This window comes from Triturus cristatus, chromosome 12 (assembly GCF_964204655.1).
Source record: "Triturus cristatus chromosome 12, aTriCri1.1, whole genome shotgun sequence".
Classification (NCBI taxonomy): domain Eukaryota; kingdom Metazoa; phylum Chordata; class Amphibia; order Caudata; family Salamandridae; genus Triturus; species Triturus cristatus.
In genome coordinates, this window is record NC_140595.1 from 327,108,415 (window position 1) to 327,136,099 (window position 27,685).

Consider the following 27,685-nt stretch of genomic DNA (forward strand, 5'->3'; position numbering starts at 1 on the left):
CCAATTAGCTCCTCCGGCTCATGAATATTCACGGCGGCAGAATGAAACATTTTAGGCGAGTGCGTTTTCTTTTGAGGGTCGAGATGCCAGCAGTTTTGTATACCTATCATGTGTAGTAATACATTTACCAGTTGAAAATAAACTCCACGCCTCTGTTACCTGCATCACTGTTAAACATTTCATCAAAAAGGTATTTTTCTACTGCAGTTCTCCGTGGCACGGCCAATGCTGTCATAGCAGCCTCCAGCAGACATGATTAGAGGTTGAATGTGTGAATGCACACGTGCACGGTGCCTGTCGAGGTGTAGAATGACTTCTCTGAGATCGGGGTCACACCCTTGCCCTCATTGACATGCCTGACCCAGCGGTCCGCCTGTCTACAGAGATGGCTACGCCTGTGTGGTGGAAGGCTGGTGGATGCGGAAAGGATGTGGTCTGCCGGCTAGATTGCCGACTTTGGTGCTGGAAACCAAGGTTCGAGCCTCGGAGTCGCGTCCACATCCTGGGATTCTGGGTAAATCACTTAATCTCCCCGTGACCCGCGCTATATAAATCTGCATTAAAAAAAAGCACTCAAACACAAACAAAAAGCAATCTGTTTAAAAATCAGCAAGACGCAAGTGCGAACAGAGGCATGCCGGGATATCCAATCCACCTCGTACGTCACAGAAAGGACTTTATAAGCAAGCATTGAAAATGCAATAGGACTCACATTTACGCGACACCTATTGCATTAGAATCGGAAGTGCTGGTGGGAAGAAGGCACAAACAGGAGTGGGGGGGCTTGTGTGGTCTGAGTAGTCACGGACTGCAGGAGGGGAGGGGGGAAGGCAGGGGAAGAAAAATACTGTTGGAAGTAAAGGGGCTGGTAGCCGTAGAAGGATACAAATGACGAATGAGGAGGGACTTACAAGCCTCAAACCAATCGGAAGGCATCATTAAAGACAAAAGCCAATACGCAGAGAGTGGGCAGAGCTTCCATGAAGCTTCTGCGCTACAGTATATACTGCATGCCTCTCAAAGCGATGGCAGCGCATTTGCGCTACAACGCTAGGCGAGACCAAAACATGAAGGGAGGGAGAATATGACATTGAAGCTTGCCATGGGAGGAAAATGGGAAATTGGGAGAAGATAGAAGGGAGAGAAAGTTAAAGCATTTGACCGTAGGAAATATATAGAAAAACGAAACATGATGATGGGAAAAACACTCAACTGAGCATTTGTTTGAAGCATACCAGCGCATAGAGAAGGTATGGCTTCAAGATATACAGATGCATATTCACTTTTGTAAGTATAAAATGTTTTCCTTCAATTCTCTGTCAATAAAAAACAGAAGCCAGTGCCTGGTTGTGATGGTGCTAGAGATTATCAAGGAGCTGAGCCAAGTCTTTAAGCAGAATGTCCTCTGTATCAACACTAGTCACTTGAATGTGGGAAAACCATTTATATTCAATCTCTAGAACATCTTTTTAGCTACGTTTTAGAAGGTGTTTGTGTAAGATGTGCAAGCAGCCACCATTAATAAAGACAGAGTAGGAGATCAGAAACACTGGGTGCAAACAATGTGGCGAGGGAAACCCGACAGCTGGAAGCCAGAAATGCTGCAAACAGCAGGGATGGCGAGATGTAAGAGAAGGGGGCGTGAGGAGAGAAATGTCTGAGAAGGGAGCAGGTGAAAGCAGATGAAAGGTGGAGGGGCAAGTGAAAGTAGGATACGTTTGGGGAAATGAAAAGCAGGTGACAGGAGGTGGGAGGGGAACTAAGTGCTGGAGCAAGGAGTTAAACATTGAGAGGCTTTTAACACGGCTTTTAAAGCATGGGGGAAGTAAAATTAGATGATGGGCGGCATGAGTATTTAACCAGATGACGTGAAAGGGGAATTGAAAGATGATAGTAGGGAACGTGAAAGCTGATAATCAGAGAGACAGTGTAAGATAATGAGAGAGGGAAACTGAGCACAGGCTAAGTGAAAGAAGCAAGTGAAGATAGGCAGTAAGAGACGTGTAAGACTACTACTTTAAGCCTGCTATCAAAAACTAGTGGGAGCCTACTGTGACACCGTAGACTTCCACAAAATGCCATGGGCCTTCAAGCCAGGGAGCTGAAGTTGTGCCTGCCAGACCTAAAAATTCTCTCCAGTATATATATATATTTTTTTGTTCGTGACAAACTCCAAAAATATTAATTTTTCAACGTGTTATTTAATTCACACTGTGGTGCAAAGTCAGTTTTTTGGAAAAAAATAAAATTGTTTCCCAGTGTTTTTCTTCTATTTTTCTTTGTCCTCTTTGCAGCTATTGAGGAAGAGCTGTGAAAGCACGCTGTCCTGTTTAGAAAGTTAATGGGCCCTAGTCAGGACTTGGTACCATGTAATACTAAGGAATACATCCAAATGGCCGTGGAGTTGCAAGGCATGTTTTCAAAGATGCTTAATTTTTTAAAGAAGTGGTGCTTATGTAGATCTCCTTTGAAACAACATTCATTAGGATGCACGACTAAGATTTTTCGAAAAAGCTCCCTGAGAGGTTGAATTTGTGTGTGGTGGCAAATGAGTTTATGTTTTGGAGGTTAAACTAACAAGCTCCCAAATTAAACCCTTGTAAGTGTATAATTTCAAATCTTACAATTGGTTGATATACTTAAGCAGAACAATTCTTCTGTAACGTTGTTGTGGGTTTGTTTAACATTCTTCAGTCAGCTTTTGTATGTTTTAGGCTGGAGTAAATGTACGTCTATATCATCTCTATTCTTTATGGAAATAATGTTGACTAGCTATCAAAGTGATGTTTTACAGCAATCTTACTCTTACTCATTTATATATAGAAAGAGTACTTTGGTCAGGAACCACCTATTTCTGCTTCACTGTATCCCTTGTTCATCCAAGTGTAAAATAAATTTAGGAACCTAACATAAAGTTAGCATATAGTGTCTGTAAATTACATAAATTCTTAGCATTGTAGTGTGAGAATTGTTATAATGCCAGTCAAGTTGTCAAACAAGTCGCTAAACATTAATATTTTACTGACTAAACCAAATGTAGTCGGAACTCCTTGGCAAACGAGGTAGCCCTTCCCAAGTATGAAAATTAACAAATACAGTTTTATGGAACTGTCTCAACAAGTTAGTAGGAGGGGCAACTTGCTATAAAAAAAACTAACAGAATAAAATGGTGGCAATAGTCGAGAAAGCCTAGGAAGAATCTGATTTCCATCATTGTGGTAGGTTGGGCTATATTTTGAATCACTTAAATTTCAGTGATTTGTGGGTGAGTCTTACCATTTCCCAGAATATATCAAAGATATTTACCTTGCCAGGGTGCAACTTGGGACCCCTTCGCAGTATCAAATTTTTGTCTTTAGCATGTGTCCTTAAAAAATAAAACCTTCTGTTGCAAAACCAATAGAACTATTTCAATTGTTACATTGGTATGTTCTACGAAATTTGTCAGAAGCTGTTTACAAAAAAACGGGTAATGCAATTATGCCCCGTTCTTCCATGCTGGTGTACAATGACCACACTTTCAAAGTTACAAAAGACATGTTTTCTTCCCAAATCGTATCACTCAATATATTAAGAATATGTTGGATATCTCTAATCTACAATTGGCTATTATTAACCAATGAGCTCAAAAACATATCTACATATTCAGATATTTTCCCAGCCTGAGATCCATTCCTTGAAAGAATGGGATGCCCAGGAGTGAAGGGTGCATTATTATGAACCTTGGAGAGAGAGAGTGTAATTACACATACATCTTAGATTAGAGATCCTCCTATACCTTTATTCATCAAAATAGTCACATCATCCCAAATTTAAAGCCCACATTGATGGGTTTGTTAGTCCAAACTATGGGTTTACTTTCCAGTTTTGCCTAACAATCCGCACTGTTTAAGTGCCCCATTTGTTCTTTGTAATATTTCACTTTGTTCACCAGCCCGATATTCCCTCCTTTGTCTGCTTCTCATATGATAATCTCTTTGTCTTATTTTGAATAGCCAGCGCATCCTTCTCTCCCATTCGTAGATTTTTTTTTGCGGACAATTATTTTCAGTCTCCTCCCATTTATCCAGATCCTTCACTTAGTTTGAAAAAAGTATTGATAATATTTCCAGGGTTTAAATTTGGCTCATTACGATGACGGACGGAAGCCCATCCGTGCTGGTGGTGGTGGCGGCAAACCGTTATGTTTTCCGCCCCAGGTGCGGTCATTGCGACCAACAAATCACAATGGACCCACAGAGGCTATTTTCTGTCCGCCGCAGTCTGTCAGGCTCCTCACGATTTTTGCGTATGCAAGGGTGGCGGACAGATCCAACATGGCAGGACCGGCGTGCGGAAACACGTTCTGTCCGCCAAGCAGATAACGATGTTGCAGACAGCCCTTCCCACCGCTCAAAAACCAACACGTTGCAGATGGTGGAAATACAACTATGGAGAGGAAGAGTCGAAACAGAAGCCATCTAAACCACCGGAGCCACCATGGATGCTGCACTTCAGGCCTTCCCACTGCACCACCTGCTGCACCTCCGGCAGACAAGACGCCGCCGCACCCAACAGCAGAGGGATGTACCAAACATTTCCACGCATGCAACCCAAGAACAACTACAACTCCCAGCAAGTGTGCAGCACCATGATGAATGTGGCAAACTGCCAAATGCAAAGTAAGAGGCCCACCCAATCTCCATGAGTGACCCTCGGTGCCGCTGAAGGCAATTGGGGCCAATGATGAGCCTCGCAGTTGCAGAGAGCGCACACCACCACATCTAAACACGTACACTGAAGTCACCCATTGGCTGATGGCTCATCCGCATAGTGTGTGCCACACCCTGACCGCCCGGTAGCTGCGACCGCAACCCTGCAACATTCAAGTGGGGCCAATGTGTGTCATTGCCGCGAATGCCAGCTATCGTCCATGCAAACACATACTGCATTTGCATTGGCGCCCTGCGAATTACATCACACATCACAACTCATTTGCCTAAAGTGATTGGTGCACCCCATGTGTAATGTTGTGGGGCACGAGGCCCCCATGCATATAAAGTAACCACACAGACACTGTACATGTATAGAAGAACCGGCCCAGGGCACGTGTGTCCTGCTCCGTTTGTTGGCAGGGTCACATGTCCAGTGATGCCTGTGCTGAGTGGCTGTGGGGTGGAGGGTAAGCCAGCCCTCTGGGAGTGGCTGGTACATCAGAACAACTAGAACAGTGACCAGCTGCTCACTACTCTGTGAAGGGATGAGAGAGTGTGACCCGTGAGCCAAGTATTTACACACATGGAAAGTCCAAGGAAAGGAGAGTGAAATTACATACATTGCCATGCCTCGTGGCCAGATGGACTTAAATGAGGGAAGGAGTCAAAAAGGACAAAGGTCTCCTGCACTGTACCAATGTTGTGTAATGAAACATCCAACCTGGAACCCGCTTGAATATCCCTTGACATCTGACTGGCTTCTCTTAGCCAGGGATCGACTTGTGAAGGTTCAGTGGCATAGGCAGACAATCAGAGGTGTCCATTGTCTGCAAATCTGACATACGTGTAATAGCTAGCACTTCCAACACACGTACTGGTGTGGCGGGCAGTGTGCCTAGCTGCCACTGCCTTTAAATGTCCCTACACACGTCATGAGTCAGTGCTTCTTCAGTCCAAACACCCTCAAAAATCCTGCCCACCAGTATGTACGACATGTGAATACCACAACTTGCAATCCTCATGGGCTTTCGTGAAATTCCCTGCAGACTGATTTACTTACATACTTGCATGACTGATTGTCTCTGTAAAATGTGTGCGTGATGTAAAGTACTGTCACACCCTACACCCATATCAGTAGCGCGATACAACAAATGAAATACACATGAGCGATTGGCTATGGAGTGAGGAGGGGCGCTGGATGAGGGTGGCAGAGAGGGAATCTGAGGAGAAGGGCATGAGTGAGAGCATGAGAAGTGTCACTTGCCTGATACTCCCACCTCAGGAAACCTCCTCCTCCCATCAGGAGTACCTTTTAAGGAAAAAACACACTTCTTGAGAGTGACAACATCTAGAAAGAGAATTTGGAAGGAAAGGATGCATCTCCCTGGCCCTTGTAAAACTGAGGAGAGTTGGACCACACAAATAAAGATTCCTTGAGCCAGCCCTGCCTCGGAGGCATCCCAAATGTTGATGGCAGCCATTAATGGAACACACATTGGCCTCGTACCACCACAGGCAAGTGAACCCATGTATAGGAACCGCAAACACTACCACTCCATCAACGTGCAAGTGGTATGACAGGCGGAGCAGATCATCCCACACATGTATAGAGTATCCAGGGTCAGCACATGACTGCTACATCTGGTGGACCAGCAACATCTCCCCGCTCCCAACCCACACATGCCCAGTGACGATTAAGCCTGGGCAAAGCACTACGCTACTCCGCACTATGTGAATTGCATGTAGAACAGTGCAAACATGCGTAGCGTAGCATTGCGTAGTGCAGCGGTCATGTTTTGCTTGCTCGCGGTCCTCAACATCAAGTTGGCGACCGCGAGCAAGCAAAATTACATCCCGGTGAGACTTTTTCCTTGTTCGCGATCAGCAACATCAAGTTGCCGATCGCGAGCGTGGAAAATGGACATCCCAGCGAGATTCTCAACGCAAGGAGGTCAGGTTTCTCATTGTGAGTGGTCACGTATGCTCACGACCGCTCGCGATGAGAAACTACCAGTCCACGTTGAGAAAGCTGCCGCTCGAGTAAAAATCTACTCGAGCGGCAGAAAACTACAGCTCGCACTGTGCAAGATGCCGTTTTCAATGATTGCACAGTGCCGGATGCTTGTCCGCATCGAACTACGCCCAGGGTTAGTGACGATGACAGTGGTGAGGAAGGAGGCCTTGACCAGCGTCAACAGCTCCTCGTCAACTACTTCCGTTGAGTTTGATGCAACAATGAGGGACTATGACTGTGTCTGTGTGCCCTGCTGTTGGCTCACAGACTATGACAAATGTTCCAGAGACTTCATACACATACTGGACAATGCGCCGGATTAGAAAACACATGCATGCAGGGACTGAGCACCCCGAAGCACCCCTACGCACAGGACACCATTGCCATACTGCCTCACTTGCTTCCCTACTCACTCTGAGGCATTCAAGCTCCTGTACACAAGCAGACAAGTTGAAGACAAGAAACGTTTCCAAAAGTGACATTTTTACTACAGTGTCAAAGCATGCAACATAATTGCCACAACAGGTTGAAAATGCAAAAGTACCTAACCAGTACCCACAGTGACATATCCATTTAATATGAAACTAGATGTCACATCACTAATCCCTCTGGACGTCGATCCATGTGCAAATCCCCCCACCCCTTGTATTAAGGAGTTGTATGGGATGTCCATGGTCTCTGTCAGCAGAACCCATTACTCAGCCTATACATGGTGAAATGGCACCACATTGGCTGTGTCGTACTCATCACTGGATGGATCACCCTCCAAGTGTGGGGCATCTGGCCAGCAATCCCATGTCATTAAAAGGGGATCCGTGTCCTCCTGCAGCTGTGAGACTTTGTTGAGTCGGGGTGCTATGGACTGAACAGAACTGAATGACAAGGGACAAGGTTCTCCGACCACAGACAGAATGTCCAGACAGTACTCCAGGACCACGCAGAGAACAAGCTCTGCAGACACCTCTCATGTGACAGACATGTACTAGGGGACTTGCAGGGCACAAGTCCTAAAAAAAGAAGTGGGGGGACTGACCAAGTAAGACAAAATGCAAATGACCGCACAACGTCACGACGTAGCGCTATGAAAGAAGATAAATAGTGCGACTAACATGATTTGTGCAAATACTGGGACAGACTAACCAATCTGACAGTCTAACAGTGTCCGCATTGATATACAGGGACTGAACAAAGGCAAAAGCATGCCTCCCTTAAGTACCTGTGAAGAGACAGCAAGCTGTGTGCATATGTAAAAGGCAGAGCCCAGTCAGCATGTACAAACAAAAGGAGGTCAGATGGCCCCTTCACCTCGGCCCGGCTGGAAGTGAGTAAAGGCTCACTCGCTGCATGCACGTTGCTGCTGGGAATGGACAGCAGTCAACATGCAGGTGCTGCAGAATGTTTCCCGGTATCTGGAGAGTACACTGGGACAAGTTAAGCATATTCATATGGGGACCAACATCCCGGCAGGAGGGATGGCGTCCACCCTGTGCAAAGGGGGAGGGCGCCGTGTACCTGCGTGTACCCCCGACTCGAGCCATGGGTACTTGCAAAAGAACAACGCCATGTAATCTTCGTGTGCTACAGCTGCATAATGGAAGCCAGGCTCATGCCAGACGACAATGTACATGACGGTCAGATGATAGCCTCCACTTGCTCTGGTCTGTGGTACCAAGCTAAATAGACCTCAGATCACAGCACAGTCCAAGCTAATGCAGGCAGGGCCAAAGACATAGAGCTGGTTGCCAATTCTTGTCAGGAGGCGTGAAGAAAGGGAAACGATGATTGAATTAGTCGCCGGCAGTTCCTGTTGCTGTGAAGTAGTTACGAATCCAACAAGGCACAGGCAGCTTCGAAGGCAATCAGTTCCAAGAGACTATCCAGTTCCTCTTCAGCGAAGAGGACCGCCATCTAATCCAGCAGTATGAAGGAACAGATGTGCTCCTCGCACCACGAGGTTGAAAGGTGCATCCCATCACAACCTGGTAGAGGTTCGATGTAGACTTTGCACAGGAGCCATTGCGCAAACGCACAGGCGCAGCCTTCAGCTTGCCTGACAAATTGAAAGATATCCCATAAACGTGTGTCACCAAAGCAGTCTTGCACGTGGACCAACAAAGGAGTCACCCACAGCTCATGGTCCAGGTCAGCAAGGGATGTGTTCGAAAGGCAGACATCCCTGGCACACACGAACAGACATCTTCTGCAGGAAAAGACAGGTTGCACGCAGGTGAAGTAGGCATCGCAGAACGTTAGCCTATAACTGATGCCCTGCACAGCCAGTGGGACAGATCCAAAGAGAAGCTGCATCCAGGCACGGTTCAGTTGCAACTGACCGGGCTCGGCCTGGCCCACTGGACGGTCAGACATGGCGTGAGAGCAATCTCAGAACCAGCGCTCAGCTCTACAGCCAAACTTATGATCAGAAAGCGTGAAATGCAGTGTGCTAATTGGAGGACTGACACCCGGTGGTATTCCCGGAAAAGCATGGAAGGAAAGGACAAGGCCAGAGCCCACAAATCTGATAAAAAGTGTGCAACGGCCTTCAGTATCAGATGCTATCAATACTCTGTGTGTCAGTTCACAGCGAAAATAGTGAGCGAGCCATGTTCAGCACTGGCTGAATGGCACAGGACGGTCAAGACACCTGATAGCCGAAGGACTTCGGGCCAGTGTGAGAGCGACTACTTGTTTAAACAGAGGCCCATTGTGCATGCACACTCATGGAAGTATGCTTTCACTGTGGGAATGTGAGGCCACGATTGTCTATCCACAATCACTTATGGGGGACTTAGCAGAACGTTGCCACAAAAAGGACACATTGAGCAACTGTTCCCATATACGTATTGCCTGGCGTGTGCACACAGGAAGGGCCATGTAGGTCTTCTTCACCTGAACAGACCAGGGACTATGCATCCGAGGCTTCACCTTCCGGGCGGTGGGGGGGGGGGGTTGGGGGTGGGGGTTGGGATGGCTGGCTGGGCTCGTCCATGGCACAGTCGCCTGCTGTTGCTATCGAGTCACCTTTTGGAGTTATGTCACTTTTGTCAGCATGTTCTGCACACAGCACAATTTAGATGATCATGTCTGCCACAATTGAATTGAGGTGACACGAGTTTTGCCTTGGCTTTACCAGGCATTGATGTCAGTATGTCATCAGCCGCACATGATGTTGATGTACATACAGGGCTGTCAGTGGGCCGGTTCTCACCGGTGCTGTGCACCGTCCCTTTTTCTGAGTGGGCTTGGTACGGGTCTCCTTCGTGCTCTGTTTTTGTGCCCTGCCACAGGCGGTCCATTCTTTTAGCTGGAATGCATTGACAGCAGGCACATAGATGTGCGCATGGTCACACTCCTCACTTCTCACTGGCAGAATCAATATGGCATGACGTCATGCCAGGTGAGCGTTGTGGGGAGGCTAAATCCTTCGGGGATTCATTCTGTTTCTGGAATTCACTCCTTTGGAAACTCATGAGCAGCAACATCCTTGTGGTGTCAACACGGCTTTAAATGGAAGATTTTCCGATGTTAGATGTAGGCCATAGTTGCAGCTTCTTTGTCTCATGCAACTTACAAACATTGCCAAGGTCAGTAGTCCGGAGTTGTGGTAGCTTTCAAGTTACTTGTTGTATCATATATCTGGGTGAATTGGCAATGACAGAAAAGTGCTAGTCGGGTAGCCCAATATGCTAAGCCCAGATTTAGGTCTGAGGTTTTTTGGCCAAGCCCTTTAATACATTGGCCAGGCCCCTTTGAGAGACCCCCCCCCCCCCCCCAGTTTGTTCATCCCACTTGAAGCCCTGGGTACCTACATTGCCTGTCGTTAGCGATGTGACATGGCTAAAGGGCCAATTTCATGTGTGCCGATGTTGTGTTACCAAGGACATGTCCTCTGATATGAACTTGTTGCTCATCCCATTCAGTTAATGCTTGGACATTTGTGTCTTTCCGATGTGTATCTGACTACTGTGCCGCGACTTCGTGATTTGTGTTGTGCTTTTTGTGCTTACCTCCTGTGGTTTGTGAGGTTTGACAGAGTTCGCATGCATGTGTTATGTTCACCCGAGTCTTTCTGCTTTGTGGCTAAGGGACTCGCACTTTGGCTTTTTGGGGACGCGTTCTAGCATTCTGCATTGCAGTTGCATGTGACTTCATCAGTGACACTGTGAATTATGTGGCCTCTCGATGTGCATACACTTATGGGGGTTTACGAAGTTGGCTACCCATTGTGAGATGTGGTGGACATTTGGCTCCATGCTGTTTTAGTGTAGACAGATGGCCTTGTGGGAGTCGTGCTCTTGCTGGTTTCAGTGACCACGCCCCAGTAAGATGGCTAGCTGCCTGTTGGGAGGCACTGTTGACTGAGTTAGCTGCCACATGGCTGTGGGGTGGGGAGGGTGAGCCATGCTGTTTGGGAGGGAGGCCATGGTGCATGAGTTGACCACCTACCTGTGAGGTTGAGCTGATTGAGGAGATGCTGTCCTTGTGATCCATTCATGTTGTAAGCGTGCATTCCACATGGGTTTGATGTGGACGGACAATTGGGGCTCACTTGTTGTGCACAACGGTGCATTGTAGTGTGATGTGGTCATTTTGTTGGCACTTGCCAGCCTCAAGTCCCCCATCGATTCATGTGAAACACTCTGGATGCATTATGGCAGGCACCGTCTCCTCCCATTCAGTGAAGGTTAGTGGTAGAATGGGAGGGCCGCCACCAGTTCTCTCGGCCGCTGTGTGGTTCCTCTGGGCCCGAGGCTTGACCCAGCCCTTGAGGTCGCCCCACCACTTCCGGATGTCACGCACACTGCATAGAGTGGTCCCTACGGCATTGACTTTACTATGGATCCTTGCCCACATCTGTTTCTTGCGCGCAAGTGGGGGTGTTGGACTAGGTGCCCAGACAAATGTGGTTTGACCCTGATTGTCTCGTCTGCCATCACTTTCAACTCTGATTCTGTGAGTTTGGGCATTCTTGGAAAAAAGGTATGCCCTAATGTCTTTTCAATGTCTTGTTCCACCATAGAAAGTAACAGTGGCGTAACGAAAGCTGAGAGGGCCTCCCTGCCACGTACCCGGGGGGCCCCCACTTCCGGATTTAATCCGAAGTTCTTGGGCCCGAGTATTGTTCTGAGGGGCCCCCCTGCAGCTCGCCCCCCCCCACACCTCAGGGGCTGCGGGGGCCTGTGTTACGCCCCTGGAAAGTAATAGAGAAGTATCATCCAAATCCTGCAGAGTTAAGCTACTCTCTTTTTACGAATACTTCTTGTGTTGCCTCCTTATTCGTTCATCAGTAAAAACCTTTTTAAATTGGAGATTGTGTAAATGTAAACATATCAATCAATATATTGATGTTCTAGTCATAGGACAAAACGTAAGTCATTTTTTAGAACATTCATTATGTTGGTGGTCTATGCATTATCCAATAAGTTTTTTAAAGAACTTTCATCAAACACATTATCCCTCATAGTCATAGTCACTGTATTGAGTTCAGCCTTTCTCTCTATTAGAAACTCACCCATAAAACTATGACTATGTGTTAGTAAGGCACTCCCCAAACAAATGTGACTCCAGTCAGCAGTTGATTGATTAACAAAATGCCTGGGGTAGCAGAAGTAACATCACATGCGATTTTACCTATTGACAGCATCTCAGGAAGTGACTTCTTAGGATTGTTGACCAAATGACTTAATACAAAATGACATCACATGGCCTCTGATCTGCTGTCAGTATGTAGAATCACTGTATTCTGGACTCTTGTGCATTTTAATTCAATTCAGGTACAATGTAACGGCTCATATGCATCTCATGCTCACTTACACATTCCCCTTATTTGGGGGTATGACTCGTTTTGCCAACTCAATATCATAATTTTAGTCTGTAGCTCTCAGTCATCACACATCCCAATGCTTTTCCATTGTAAGTTTAAATTGGACAAACAATTCAATATTTGAGATACCCACAGTACATCTGAGAGCAGTGCATAGTGTCCAGTTATGGGAATGCACAACATCACAAACTACGTTCTTGTTATATTTGTCAGAATAAAAATATGCAAAATGCTGTTCAATAAGCACATGATGGGCAACAACAAAACAATCTATTTTTGGTTTGAGACATTGCATTGAGGTTAAAAAAAACTGGAAGCTTAGTGTGCCTCACAACAGCCCAATAGGCCACAATGCAATGCACCTGTATATTGCTTGACACATAATTCAAAAAGTGTGCAATGCAACTCTTTGAGCACAACATATTAGCTCTCAAGTGAACTTGATTTAGTTTGGTATAAATGTGACCCACCAAATCAGATTTGCTCCTTTCCAGTACATTTGATTTATAAGTTAATGGCATGCTAGCACTTACAAGAGGACCATCACTACAACAGATACGCTGAGAATGTTGCCTAATGCTCAGTTAACACCCTGTTAAGGAACTGGTTAGGCCCATGATGGAGTTCTACAGACAAAACAATGGGAAAATAGCACGGTTCCTGACATTCAGTTTTAATGAGAATTATTTTTAATGATTTGCAACTCTAACAAGTTGCCTCATTGCTCTTGGTACTAAGTGATAAGTATTTCTCTAGTTTCACTTTGTGTGCACATATAGTGTTTTTTTTTTCTCATCTTCTACGCTTCAAGAAAGAGGCTGTATCTAAACAAACTTCAGCAGTAAGATACACAGCTACTAAGTATTGAGAGATTGTCTCTTACAGTTTAAAAATCATGGTTTCTAAACTGTAAAACACATTGCCCCTCACCCGGGCTTAGATCATAATTATGGCCTATGCCTACTTTGCTATGAGCAGCATCTCTCTTCCGAGTATAAATGTATGACACAAACCTGTTCAGCTTGTCTCTCCAGCCTTGCCCACGTCATCTGCCAATAGAGAAAGAAATGACTCCCCATTCCTGAAGGACTACAGGAAGTAAACTTGGTTCTTAGAAAGCTGTGTTTGTTTGTTGTTGCTGTTCTCTTGAGATCTCTATCACAGCAGTTGCAATGGCAGTGCCAGGAGGTGCAAAGTGAAAGCCAGGGGTCAAAGCTGCGACCCCTAAATGATGTCCAGGAGATGAGTGCTTTGTGACTATCCTGCATGAGTGGTGTTCTGATTGATTCCAAACTAGTTTCATTTCCACCGAATCACCAGCTGGTCCAAATGTCTTCTACTTTTATTTGAGAGTCTTGAGGTGCATACTAACTTTTTGGAATTTCTCAAAGTGAATAATGGTTGCCAATGAATTAATTCATCTTTGCTTAGACTTCTGTAATGCTATTTGGGTCTTTTGGCTAAAGCTTTAGCTCACTGTAGCACATTAATAATGCTCTCACAAACGTCCTCTTTGGCCTGGAAAATAACAATCTCAGCTAAGCACAGAGAGCTGCATTGGATTACTGTGCATAAGAGCATGCTTTATGTATCAAATATTTGAACAACTCATCCTTTTTTTTTTCAAGTAAATACTTGAGGTGTGCCTCCTAAGATTTTTTTCAGTCTGCCACTAAATGTTTTATCTTTGTTCTTAAATATAAAACAACTACGTTAGTTGCTAGGTATTTAAAAGTTATGGATTTTCATGCCCATTAAGATAGAAAAAGTAGAACCAATTTTTTTTATCTTCCAGAGAAATTTGAAGCATGGCTGTTCAACAGTTAGGGCTAGATTTAGAGTTTGGTGGACATTAGTCCATCACTCAGGTGGACAGTACGTCTGCCACCCTGATGATTGTCACCCGCCAGACTTAGGAATCACCGTTGGCCCGGTGGTTATCGGTGTACCTTGCGAGGAAGAGCTCTCACAGTGATTCCTGAGGGTACAAAATGTTTGGTGGGTGGCCACTGTCAGTTTTGATGGCAGTCTACCAAACTTTTTGTTTTTCAAAAACAACCTTCCAAAGTAGGAGTTTGCTTGATTTTCAAAAACAAATAAGTAACGACCCCACACCCACAGAGGATTTTCCCTGGTTGTGGGGACTGTAATTCTTAATTAGTTTTCCTGTCTGTGACCGCCTTGTTTTTCTGCCAGTGCCGGATGAAAAAATACCCATCAAACTGTATACTCGAAATCGGGCAGGCAGTCTGAAGGCTATTATGGCGGCCCATGCAGAGAAATTTGCTGCTGATGGTGGAGCCAGTGTGTGCATTGCCAGCAAAAATCTGATGGTCAACCCGACTTAAATTGAGTGAATGGACCAAGGATTTGGTGGACAGGGTGCTTTGCAACATTTGTGAAGGCGTACCCTGTCCGCCAAACTCAAAGTTGGACCTTTAGTACCATAGTTAAGCTAGTCTCTCTTGACTAACCTTCTGGTCTGGTATTTTTAAGTAGTGACAAGTGACCGTCTTTGAGGGCTGACATGTGTGCTTTACAAATGGCCTATTAGTAAAATAAAGAGACATTCTAGACAATTTTTTATGATAAAAGCAGGTCTGTTTCCCTTATGCAACCCTTCTCTCCACACTATCAACCTCTCCTGTTATTCCCAAGAACGTCTAATCTGCATGGTAGAGTTTTGATCAAGTTCTTCAAGATGCCCATTTAGTAATGTTTTGGCCCTAAAACTCTTCAGCAACTCCTTTAACCATTTCGTACTCACCCTTGCTAAATCTGTCAGCCACCTACTGGGCTATCCATATGAATGCCTGTGCTTGACTCTCAAAGAATATTTACTGACATTCTGAAAACTGCGTGCAGTCAAACCACTTCTTACAAAGCTAATGCTGACCAGAAGATCTAAAGAACTGACATTGCTCTTTTCAGACCAAAGTTACTGATAACGGTCCAACATCTCAAATAAAGAAATATATATTTCTACAAATGATCTCCTAAATCACCACCATTCTGATCTCAGAGCAGCTCATAACCTTGAAACTGCTGTGCTTCTTTGATCTGACCCCTGCCCTTGGCTAAGTAAATCATGGAGTCCTTTTAGATACCCTCAAAATCTACCTGAATTTGATGATTAAGTCCTAATCTGATTCTCTTTCCACTTCCAAAAACAGCTTCCAGCTGGTAACATCTAAAGGTGCTCTTTCATGCCCTGTTACTCTGAACTTTTCAGCACTTCAAATTTCCACCCTAGACCCTATTCTTTCAAAATGTATGTGGAACTACTAGGGGGAATTTGAAAGTAGCTTAGGTGTTGGCCTTCGCCAACATAACACAAAATACAAAGCTATATATGAAAGTATCATACAAAACTGAAATTCTTCAGCTGTCTCAAAACATGCCCAATCAACAAGATTTGACAATATGCCATGAGCTATAAGCGAAGACATTCAAAACATAGTTACTTTTCATCTTCTTTGTCTCTTCTATACTTATTTTCCGATAATGGCTATCTGAACATGGCTAACCACACTACTGATGCTAAGTATCGAAATTCTCTATTGTTAACAAAGTCGGGTTCTTGAGTTTTGTTAAATATTAGAAGTTACTCTTTCAATTTGATGAACATAATTTCTAACATTATCAACTTTAAAACTTCATGCTCCAGCTTCTAAATTGCCTAAAACCACTGATCCCAGTGGCAGGCTACCAGTTGAAAGTCCATGCATTAATTTGTTCCAGACTTTACTAATATAATGTTCTTTTTGGGCTTCCCAACAACCATATTGCTCCACTCAGTGCAGTTTCTGATGTTGATGTTGAGATTTTTCACCACATAACACATATCTCACATATTGATGCCAGGTGCATCTTCAAAACAGCCTGTATGTTACTGTAATTCTGTAATCTAAGTTTTTGAAATACCTAAAAGAATAAGTAATGATTTCCACAGATACTTTGTGACTATCTCAGCATTTTACACAGAACATGTGCCTGGATACAGCTGCCTTTAAAAAAAGGGGAACTTTAAACAAACCTTATTTAGGCTGTGCCTTCACAGCCTGTCTCTCCTTTCCCCAAATGTTTACTGGCTTGATCACAATGTATTCTTTAAAGAGACAACAGTAGGCGGCATGCGTCATTATAGGGGTCATTATTCACCAGTAAAAAAGTTGCTTGACTTGATCATGTAGCGTTGTAAGATATAAATGTTTTAGCAAACTTTAATGTGTATGTCCTAACCTTCTTCCCTGTTCGTTAGAATTGTATCTCTTGATATTAACTTGTAGATTTCTTTTTTTTGTAGTTCAGTAGTACAGGATTAAAAATAAGCAAGATGAAAATGTGGTAAATTATGGAACCATCCCCAGCACTTCTCAGCGGGCGGCATATTAATACTGCAATGTTCCTAGGCTAAAGGTCACACGACTTTCATCTGAACCTATTAGCTCTCTATCTATATGGTTTTCACTATTCCTGACTTGTATGTGTGTGTGTAATAAGGCGATAGTCAAAAGGGGCAGCATGGAACAGTATATCTGTTTGCCAGGATCTAACAGGTGCCCTATTGCAATCTGGCCCTAAAATAACAAGTAGCAAAATAATTTAATTCAAGCAGTCCAGTAAACACATTTCCTATAATGTGTATCTTGCTTACAAACTAGTAATGTGGAGGCTTCCTCTGTAACACACTTCCCCCTGTAGTCTTAATACACATTCACATGCCGCTCTTCCCTGGAGTACACACTTTTCATCGAAAAATAGCAGTTTTCGGGTGGCCTTAATTTCTGCCTTTATGGTCATAATTTTTGTGTTGGGTGCTCACTTGTTTCAGTGAAATAAACTTAGAAAGTGGCAATTTGTTTCAATGCAACAAAAAAGCAATTGCCTGGCTGGGCCTCTAGGTCACATTGAAGGGGTTGTATGAGGTTACAATGCATGTCATTACCCCACATGCTGTTGCAATGCAAATCTTTACCCCGACTTGCTGTCAAGGGTGTGCTGGAAGTTGGAATAGTATAATTTACAATTCCAACTCCAGTGTGTACAACAGTAGGGAAGGTGTTGAAGGTAAATCCAACACCTTCTACCCCCTACTACAAGCCTTTCGCATTTAAACAGCATGCGGAGTAATGGCATGCATTGTAACGTGTGCGGTGTAACGGTTGTTTCCCCATTGAAGGTCACCATGCGCTATTTAGGGTGGGCGACCACCACTCAGGCAACTCACAATGACACTTTATATGCAGGTAGAAAAAGGACAGAGGAGAAAATGCAGAGAACAAATGGGAGAAGAGACCCATAAATGTTTGAGGGCAGGAGCACTGGCAATTTATAAAAGTGGACCTTTCTGATCAAATTCTAAATTATTACCTTAGGCTTTGGACCAAATTAACCTGAATCAATTTCCTTCTAATATGTTTCAGTTCAATCATTTTACATGGTTACTGACATTGGATGATAACATTTCAATGCATAATTAATGTATATGTAAGCAATGACTCTATGAATGAATTTACCTGATAATATTACGTAAACTATTTATATATGGTTTGTTTTTTAAGGCAAATGAGATGAAAGTGATTTTTAAATTTGTAGTTATAGTGTTTAACTTTTGATATCTGAACATATTTTATTATTAAATATTGCTATTTTATTTAACACTATCAACAGATTTCCACAACAAGCAACATTATAGGGAAGACTTGCTCTCAGTATTAGTGGACATTCTCAATAGAGGTGGGCAAACTGAATGAGCACCAACGAGGACTATTACATTGGGTAAGAGTAATGCCTGTATCACCTGTGGTTTATTTAACACCGGAGGGAGGTTTAAATCTTTCCATAAAAACAACTTCTTATCATTCGAGCTGTGTGTTTTGTTTTTGTTGTTGTTAAAAGAAATTGACTGACTGAATGTCACATAGGTTTTAATTGTTTTACGGGTGAGGTTTTTCCTCACATGAATAGGAAAATTCCAGAAAAAATTCAATGGGATGTATTTTGCAAAGCACGACAGAATGCAATTTTTGCGGAGGCGGACATAAAATCACATGCATTTAATAATGGACTCAAGACCGAGCTGATTTGAGATTGTTCCGATCTTAAATAAAGAATGTCTTAACATCCTTAGCAACTATAACCCAATTAGCCTAATAGTTTACCTCACAAAGATAGATTGTTTTTAAGCATGTTCTTGCAAAGTTCGTGGATTGGGGAGCAATGACTTTTTAACCCATTTGCAAGCGGGTTTCCGAATGAAAACTGGCACTGTTGGGCAGGTTTTCAGTTTATTGTTGTCCACATTTAAGAGCGTTGGCGGGGGTGTCATTTTTGTTATCTTTGTTGATCTATGCACTGCCTTTGTTGTGGTCTGTACAGCTAAACTCTGTGAAGTATTGCTCAACATGGGCATGCCGAGTATTCTACTTAACATTATAATGCACCTCTAAGAGGGCAACTAACCAGGTAGGGATTTAGTGGTGAATTAATGAACAATAATGGAGTACACCAGGGTTGTGTCCTGGCTCCGGCCATTTTCCTTGTGTTTATCATCAGTTGGATTGGGTTTTTGGCAGATTATGCAAACAATTGCCCCATTCTAGCTGGATAGACAGTGCTGAGGCTACTTTTAGCCGATGATGCCCTTTTAATTTTCAAGATTTCCAGGGGGATGAAAAATCTTGTTCATGGATTTTCCTTATTTTGTGAGTTCCAGGGCCTGAAAATCAATGGCCTGAAAACTTAATTTATCGCCTATAATAAGCGGGGGAATTTCAAGGGAAATATATACAGCTGTGTTCAAATATTCTGGAGAGGATGAAATAATTGGATTGCCTAGGCATTTGACTGTCCAGGTTCGTGTTCTTGAACGTCCCAAATTACTAGGAGTTGCTTGCTGATCAGACACAGGGTTTCTGTATCAAATAGGCTTGCAAAAAGGGTACCATATTGCCCCATTTTACCAGCAGTGGAAATCTAAAATGCCAAAATCAGATCAGGAGTGCTGCTCTATACGGTGCAGATCTTTGGGGCCACTGCAGTTTATCTTCTGTGGGGGTATTTGAAAAAACAACTTTTTAAAGGCCCTTTTGAATCTTGGTCGAGGTACTGCCTTTTTGCCCCTGAGACTTGATCTTGCTCTGAGGTCACTTGCGGATCTTGCCAAGTTGCATACTATTTTATATTCAATTCAAGTCTGGAATACACCAAAGCTGTATCTATCCAGGCCCCTTTGGCAGTGCAAATTTTAGGCCAGGTGTTTGGAGTTAAATGACCTATCTTCGAGTGTGGGTAACTGGTCTAAATCCCTTTTCCTGTATAAACGTATAATTATGGAAGAGGGACTTCTTAACTATATTAAGCTTGTACTCGCAAGAGCATAGTACTTAGGGACTTCTTAACTATATTAGGCTTGTACTCGCAAGAGCATAGTACTTGAAGTTCTAATGTAGCATTGTACCAACTGCTTTTTTTACTTCATCTTGGCAGCCTTCTGTGGCTGCTTCCAAGTCTCACCTTGTCTGTTGCTACGCAAAGGAGCATATTCTGAACCTGGATGTAGTTGGATTGTATCCTTGTGTCATGTACTGCGGTTTACTAATCAGATTATTTAATTAACACCTTGAAAAACCATACTACAAAGCATGTGATCATTGCTGTGTCTAAATTTCTGTACTCTGCATGGTTGACCAGGTTCCGCATAGTGGCTGCTCTCCCCTCATTGCCTGCCAGTAGTTTTATAGAGTAGTGATATATCTGGTTTTTAAAGAAAATGTTTTTTATTATATTATCTTTTTTGAAATGTGATTTTATGAAATCTAAATCGTCATATTGTAATTATTTTTTTATTTAAGTTAATGTATTGCTGAGCTGACTAGCACTGATACATTGTAGTGAAGATCGCTATCTATATATGTACAATGCTAAGTTAGCACAACCGCGTTAGATGTTAGAAAGCCATCTTGACGCTTTTGCTGCTTTTGCACACAACACTGTAGTCACATGTTATTAAATTGAGAAATGCTTGCTCGACTTTGCTTCACATGAGAACTGTCTGTTGTTGACATCCCAAACAGTGAGCAGCGACCTTGGTCTGTACATCGTGTAAAGAAACAGTCTGGGTCGCTAGACGGTGCATGTTGTTGGGTTCAGGTTGATCGGCCCACTATTTAGCCATAACACGCACGCAGCTGCAAATACCTGAAAGCCGGGTGCTTTTAATATTGCAGTGTTACATGTTTCATTAATTCGGAAGAAGAGCTTTCCCAGGAGCAGAGCCTAGCTGATTCTGTTATGTGATCTCACTGAGCTGATCTTTACGGTATGGGGTTCCCCATTCAAGCCTAGAGACCTTTTACTAGTCTTATAATAATAATATTAGTTTGCTAGCGAAAGGAAGGTGGCTGAGATCCACTGTCATTTTAGTATGATTACTCCTTTCATTTTCTATGGTATTGTAACTATGCTGATGGTTTTGATTTTAATCATTTGTCTGCTTATGTTAGCCAAAGTACTGCATCTTAGGACACGAGGTTTATAAAATAAACTCTTTAAACTTTACCGTGTCTCTGTTTATTCTGTTGTGGACTGATATGAGAATAATTACGAACAGGTATTTCTGATTCCCACGATTCCTGAGAAATACACTAAGTCGCTTGTTCTGGGTTGTCTATACATTGGGACCGCCGAGCTAAACCTCGGATAATGAATGGGACACTGATGCTGGTCGGATAAGGGGTTCTGGGTTCTGAGGTGAGTTTTTGGTACACCACAATTCACTGAGGTCCTGGTTTCCTGTGCATAGTTCTGTGCATAAGCAGAAACCCTGCAACATGGCACACCTAACGTTTGGTCTATTGATTTGAAACGCCTTAGTAGTGCTTTTATTAGTCCACAACGCCCTCACTCTAGTTTCCGGTTGACGGGAGTGACGGTTTAACCTACCTGTGTTTCGACTAATAGGTTCCTTCAAGGTTGATCATTAAAAAGGTTATTTTTACTGAACCCCAGTGCTACTGTAGATATAATTGATACTCTTTAGTGTGTCCTGATGACGGTTGAGATACCTGCGCATAGTCGTGCGGCTCTACGCCGTCATTTGACGACGTATGGGGTGCCAGATGATGGGATGGCTATTATTTTTGTGGTTAGCGCTGATGCGTCTTACCCGTATGAGTTGTTTTACTCTTGGGTGACTTTTCCGGCGGTGGATGACGATGATACGTTTCGTTCCTTTACTCCCACACAGCTACCTCCGGTCTATACCCCGTATAGGACACAAGAAATTCCAATCTCTGCCTGGCAGCATACTATTTGGTTTAATGGCGCCCTTCCCCATTCGGTTGCACCGGCGAGAATGGACCCGTTGTCTATTGCAGGGGCCACATGGCCGGTGCTGGCCGGCTTCACGCCTCATCCCCGCTATCTCACGGTGGCGGTGACTGAGTTGCGGGTACTACACACAGCCCTGATTACGGTTCATAGGGCTTTAGTGCAGTACGTGTCACGCAACGTACAGGTGGGGGCACCTGCTGTTGCGGGACAACCAACAGATCACCACGCTGTGGTTATTAGTCCTGTTATGGTTAATTCTGTGGTCGGCAAGCGCCCCCAAAATAAGGATGAATTTCCTTATTGGCTTGCTGAGAAATTTGACCAACTGGAGGCGGTTTTTCCACATACTACTCCTGTGGAGAAACACAGGATCCTCACCATTACTTTGCCGAAGGACCTAGCCCCTGATATGGCCGATTGTGACAATTGGGGTAAGGTCTTTGCCGCGACCTATTCGAAGTGCTATGGCACTCCGTCTATGTCTGTGCTACCATCCGTCATCAAAAAGGTTCAAGAGAATCATGGTGCGGAGGCTGCTATTGAATTGGGAATGAGGCTTGTCGACAGCTTCGATGTGGTATGCTCCATGGTAATGGGCAACCTCAAATGAGATGCCATGCAGTTCCAAGTTGCAAATATGATGGACCGCGTGGATGACGCCGACAAGCCCAGAGAGTTCGCTAAAATAATTGCGAAGGCATACAGGACCGTGGGTTGTAGTGCCTTAGGTGTAAAACCGACTGTGATCATTCCTGATATAGTACAGCAAACTAAGGTGAGCTCGTCTACAAAAGACGAACGCCCCAACTTTCCTAAGCAAAGTTGGAGAGCAAAGAAACAGGGGAAGCAGCAACAGAAACAGGGGTCTCGTCCTGCCTCACCCGTACAGTCGTCAACCGAATGCACATATGACCTGCGCGATCGATCTCGTATTAAGTCACTTGATAGATTTCAGGTTTCTGAACAACGCTCTCCTCGTTCTTCACAGGAAACATCGGCTTCACAATCCGGTGGCGGAGACCGTGGGAAAGGAAGGGGTGCCCAAGATCGTGAGCAACCCCGCCAGTCTGACGGCAAAGGCAAGCAGGACGAGTCTGCGCGTCAACGACCCCCGTTTCAGAAGAAGAAAGTTGCTGCGCTGACAGCGAGGTATGCCTCAGATGGTACGGACGCAGCTTCAGAACCTGACATGGGCACTGACGCTGCTCGACAGCGCGGTGGAAGTTACAGTGGTGCGACAAGCACTGCGTCCATATACGGTGGCGACAGCAACTGATATATTTGTGAATATTGAAACTGCTGATACTAGAGTGGCACCCCCTGATAGACTGTATAATATAGTTCTACAGCTTGAAGGTGACATACAACGTACAATTCAAGGTTTTTTTTGGGATAATCTGACCACTTCCTATGATATTCTGTTGTCGGAGGCAGATTACCCCCGGCTTTTGTTTTAGATGCTCCTAGAGGGGAGGAGGTAATCCTCCCGTCCTTTGCGCACACAGTGCCGAAGGTCCAAGCTAAAAAGTACGCTGTGGAATGGGCTCAGGTGCTTGCACCTGCGTTATATCGTAATCAGGTTGGCTGGGATAAATTGTCTCCCGGCCATGAGATTCCGTTGCGGACTACGCTCTAACCACAACCCCAATACCCCATGCATCGCGAAGCTAGACCTCACGTCGCGTCAATCCTTGAACAATTGGAAGATCAAGGAGTAATCGAAACATGTGTGTCACCTATGAATAATCCTTTGTTCACTGTGACGAAGCCTGACGGGTCGTACTGCCTGGTTTTGGATTACCGGCATCTTAACTCTCATTGCCGGACATGTGCAGTACAAAACACCCACAGTTCGGCTCTCCTCGTTAGTCTCGTGAGAAAAAGGTTTAAAACCACACTTGACATTTCCAATGGCTTTTATGGCCATAACCTGTCCTCTCTTAGTAGTGAGTGGACGTCATTCACCTCTGGTGGCAAACAAAAACAATTCAAAAGACTACCAATGGGCTATAAGAACAGCCCTGGTGTCTTTGCCGCTCGCGTAGTCTCTCTGTTAGAGGGCGTAGACCCTGATGCGTACTCGTATGTGGATGATATTTATCTCACAGATGACGAGTTGGAACCGCATCTCCGTCACGTTGATCGCATTATTGTTTTGTTTGCAGACTTCGGTTACAAATTCAACTTTGCGAAGTCTCACATTGCGGAATATACAGTGTTGTTCTTGGGGTACAAACTCAACAATGAAGGTCGAGGATTGGCTCTGCACTTCCTAGAGAAATGCGCATGCCTCCGTGCTCCCACGACACTGAAAAAATTACAATCTCTGCTGGGCTTTTTGAATTTCGGTCGCACTTACATTCCGGATTAGGCCCAGCGTATCAAGCCGCTTTATGCCTTGATACAACCTACTTTTTCCAAATCTTGTTGGCTGCCAGAGCATTCAGCTATATTGCAGTCATTGCAAGCTGATCTTCTTGCTTCTAAGTACTTACTGACGCGTGATAACCACACTAACCTGGTCATAAGAATTGTGCCAGGCGCAGTGGGTTTCACATACTTAACGTTCAATGAGGGCGACACCGTCCCCATTGCCTACAAATCTCACTTGTACACTTCGACTGAACTGCGATTTTCCGCTGTCGAGAAAGTTCTGACGGCAGTGCAGATGGCGATTCTGAAAGAACGAGTGCTTTCGCAAGATAAACGCATGTTGGTGGTAACACAATATCCTGCCCTTGAGGCAGTGACGAAGGCTAGTGTACCAAATTCTAAGGCTTTGCATCCGAGGTGGATACAATGGGCAACATCCTTGACATCGCCTGACGTCACATATATCTTTGACGCGGCACTTCAGACTCAGGAGTTTTTGCAGTATTTATTCGTTCATCCGGCTCCTCTGTCTTTGCGCCCGCTCGAGGATTACCATTGTGTCATTTACACTGACGGGTCTGCGCAACCGGCATCTGGATCAAAGCACGCCTATTCAACGACCTGCGCAATTGTGGTCGGTACTTTCGTAAATGGTGAGTTCCAATCCGATGTCGTGCATACGCAGTCATTGGGTGATTGTACCGCGCAGTTGGCAGAACTTCGTGCTCTGGTGCTAGCGCTAGAGTTTGCTGATCCCCGAGTCACTACCCTTATAGTGAGTGACTCCTTTTCTTGTGTCCATTCTTACAACGACAATCTACATTTTTGATCTCAGAATGACTACCATGATTCCAAAGGTAGCACGATTAAGCATAAACTGCTTTGGGTTCGAGCGGCAGATCTTAAAGAACGTCTGCCTCTCGTGAATGTTATTCACACTCTTGGTCACCAACGTGTTGGTGTCCATGCTGTCGGCAACAGCCTGGCTGACGAGGCAGCAAAAACAGCAGTGGCAACATATTTAGTAGCAGCAGTTACAAGATCCAAAAGTAAGATCGATGATGACATCTTGGCAGCTATTGCTGCTACAGAGCAGGGAACGAAATATCCAAAAGGTTTCCCTTCTCGTTACCATTATCGCTTAAGTCCTGATAACGTCCCATTAGTGAGGATTAATGACGTTGGTGACAGATTGATTCCCAACGCGGACTGCAGATCATCTTTGATATTAGCAGCTCACGAGGGCATGGCGTCCGCGCATGCCTGCGTTGCGGCTACTGTATCTCTGCTACAACAACGTTACTGGTGGTGCGGTTTGTATGAACAGGCCCAAGCTTATGTTCTTAATTGTGACATTTGCCAGCAGATTAAACCTTCAACTGCGGCGCGCCCACCACAATCTCAGTTGTACATATCTAATAAACCGATGGGTTGTGTTTATTTAGATCATTGCGGTCCATTTACCTCTGATACTGCGTACAAATACATCTTGGTTGCAGTAGATTCGTGCACACGTTTTCTGTGGTTCTGGCCACAAAGGAGTGCTGATTCCCGTACTGTCATAAAGGATTTGCGTGTCTTTGTTGGAAGTTTTGCATGTGGTACCTTTCATTCTGATCAGCGCCCTGCGTTCGCCTCCAAGGCGTACAAAGAAGCCATGAGAAATGTGGGGGTCCAGGTCAAATTTTCGTCTCCATACCGACCTGAGGGTAATAGTGTAGTGGAGCGAATGAACCGTGACTTAAAGCAATCTTTGACAGCCAGGGTTTTGGGTATTGGCTGGAACTGGCTAGCCCACTTATATGACGTGCAACGTGCACTTAATAATCTCCCTAGAAGGTCTCTGGGTGGGCGGACCCCATACATAATGCTCTTTGGCATACTAATGTTTGTCCCGGACCTTGATGATCTAGACATGGCGGCGTCAGCCGCACCCTTTGACGTAGATGATCACTGTGCTGTATTGCAGAATCTTCAAGAAGCCAGAGACAGTCTAGCGAAGGAACACGTACCCTCCTCATCTGATGCTGCGCTTCAGGTTCCGGTAGTCGGCTGGCTACCTCGAGTTGGTGATCTTGTCCGTGAGAAGGTGGAGAACAAGAAGGAGTTCGGCCCCTCTTATCGTGCACCAGTTCCAGTCCTTGGAGTACAGGGTACACGAACAGTCCTTTTACCTCCACTTCCTGGTCGCAAGGATAACAGGTACATCTCTATTGACAATGTCAAGCTACAGCGAGTGGCCGATTCTTCTTAGTATGACTCCGGCAGTTTCTTGCCCTTCGATGCTGAGAAATTCTGTTGTGACCCGAGCTTCTAACACCGTGCCTGATGTTTCCGTCGAGATGCATACAGTTGCTGGTCCTTTATTGCCACCGACACCTGGTGGTCTGCCTGACGATGTTGAGTATGCTTATCCTGCGGATGTTACATTGCCTGTTTTACAATCCACCACAGTTGCCCACTCACGAGACTCTTTTGACTCTAATTCAATGACTTCTATTGCCCCGTCCAAAGTTTCGATTTTTGTGGCCTGGTTCAAAAGACATTTTTTAATTCCCCCTTGGACTTACATTTGGCTGGTGCTCATATGTATTTTTTTGTTTATGTCCATTGGCTTTGTGGTAGTGTTTTTTAGACATCAATGGACACTACCTGAAAGAAAGATCTACAATTCGACTAATTGATGGAACTTTGGCACCCCACTCCTCATCACATATTATGAAAAGGCACCTGACTTTTGTGAACATTACTGCCTGGCCTGTACGTGATGGGATCGCTTGGGATGCTGTAAAATTTCAAATTCATGGCCCCACTGAAGTAATTAATGTGCCAAATGTATTTCGTGTTTCTATGGGTGATGTAGTTAAGCAGAACATCCATTCAGATGATTGGGATGTTCAAGCCATAGAAGCACTGTTTTCTGATTTGAAATATTATGCTGCATTTGATGCTGAGGATTTGTATTTAGATACTGCTAATTATGATGAGCAATTCTTCTATCAACATTATGGCACGTATTTCCTACATAAAGCAAATACGTTTAGAAATGTTGTAAATTATACACGATGGGAACACTGTCCCGCCCCTAGGCTGGGCAGCTCCGCCACGTTAGTGGACAAGTTCACTTATTTTTCTGATTTTAGTGTGTCAAATCCGGCCTCCTTTTATTTTAGGGTTGCGCCTGAGTCTGCTTCTAAAGTTAGGCTGACACACACCAAATTGTTGTATTCCAAGTCCTTTATGGACGAGTTGGCAATTGGAGGATATGATCTGTGGAAAGCTACTGTTGATCTTAAATCAGTTTGGGGTTCTAAACCGTGGCAGGTACAGGGAACAGAAGCTTTGCATCGTGTCTGTCTTATCCCGAATCACATGTTATTTTTAAATTTGTCAATTTTTCAAACCACCTGTTTTGGATTGGATACTTCTAAAAAATTAAATTCT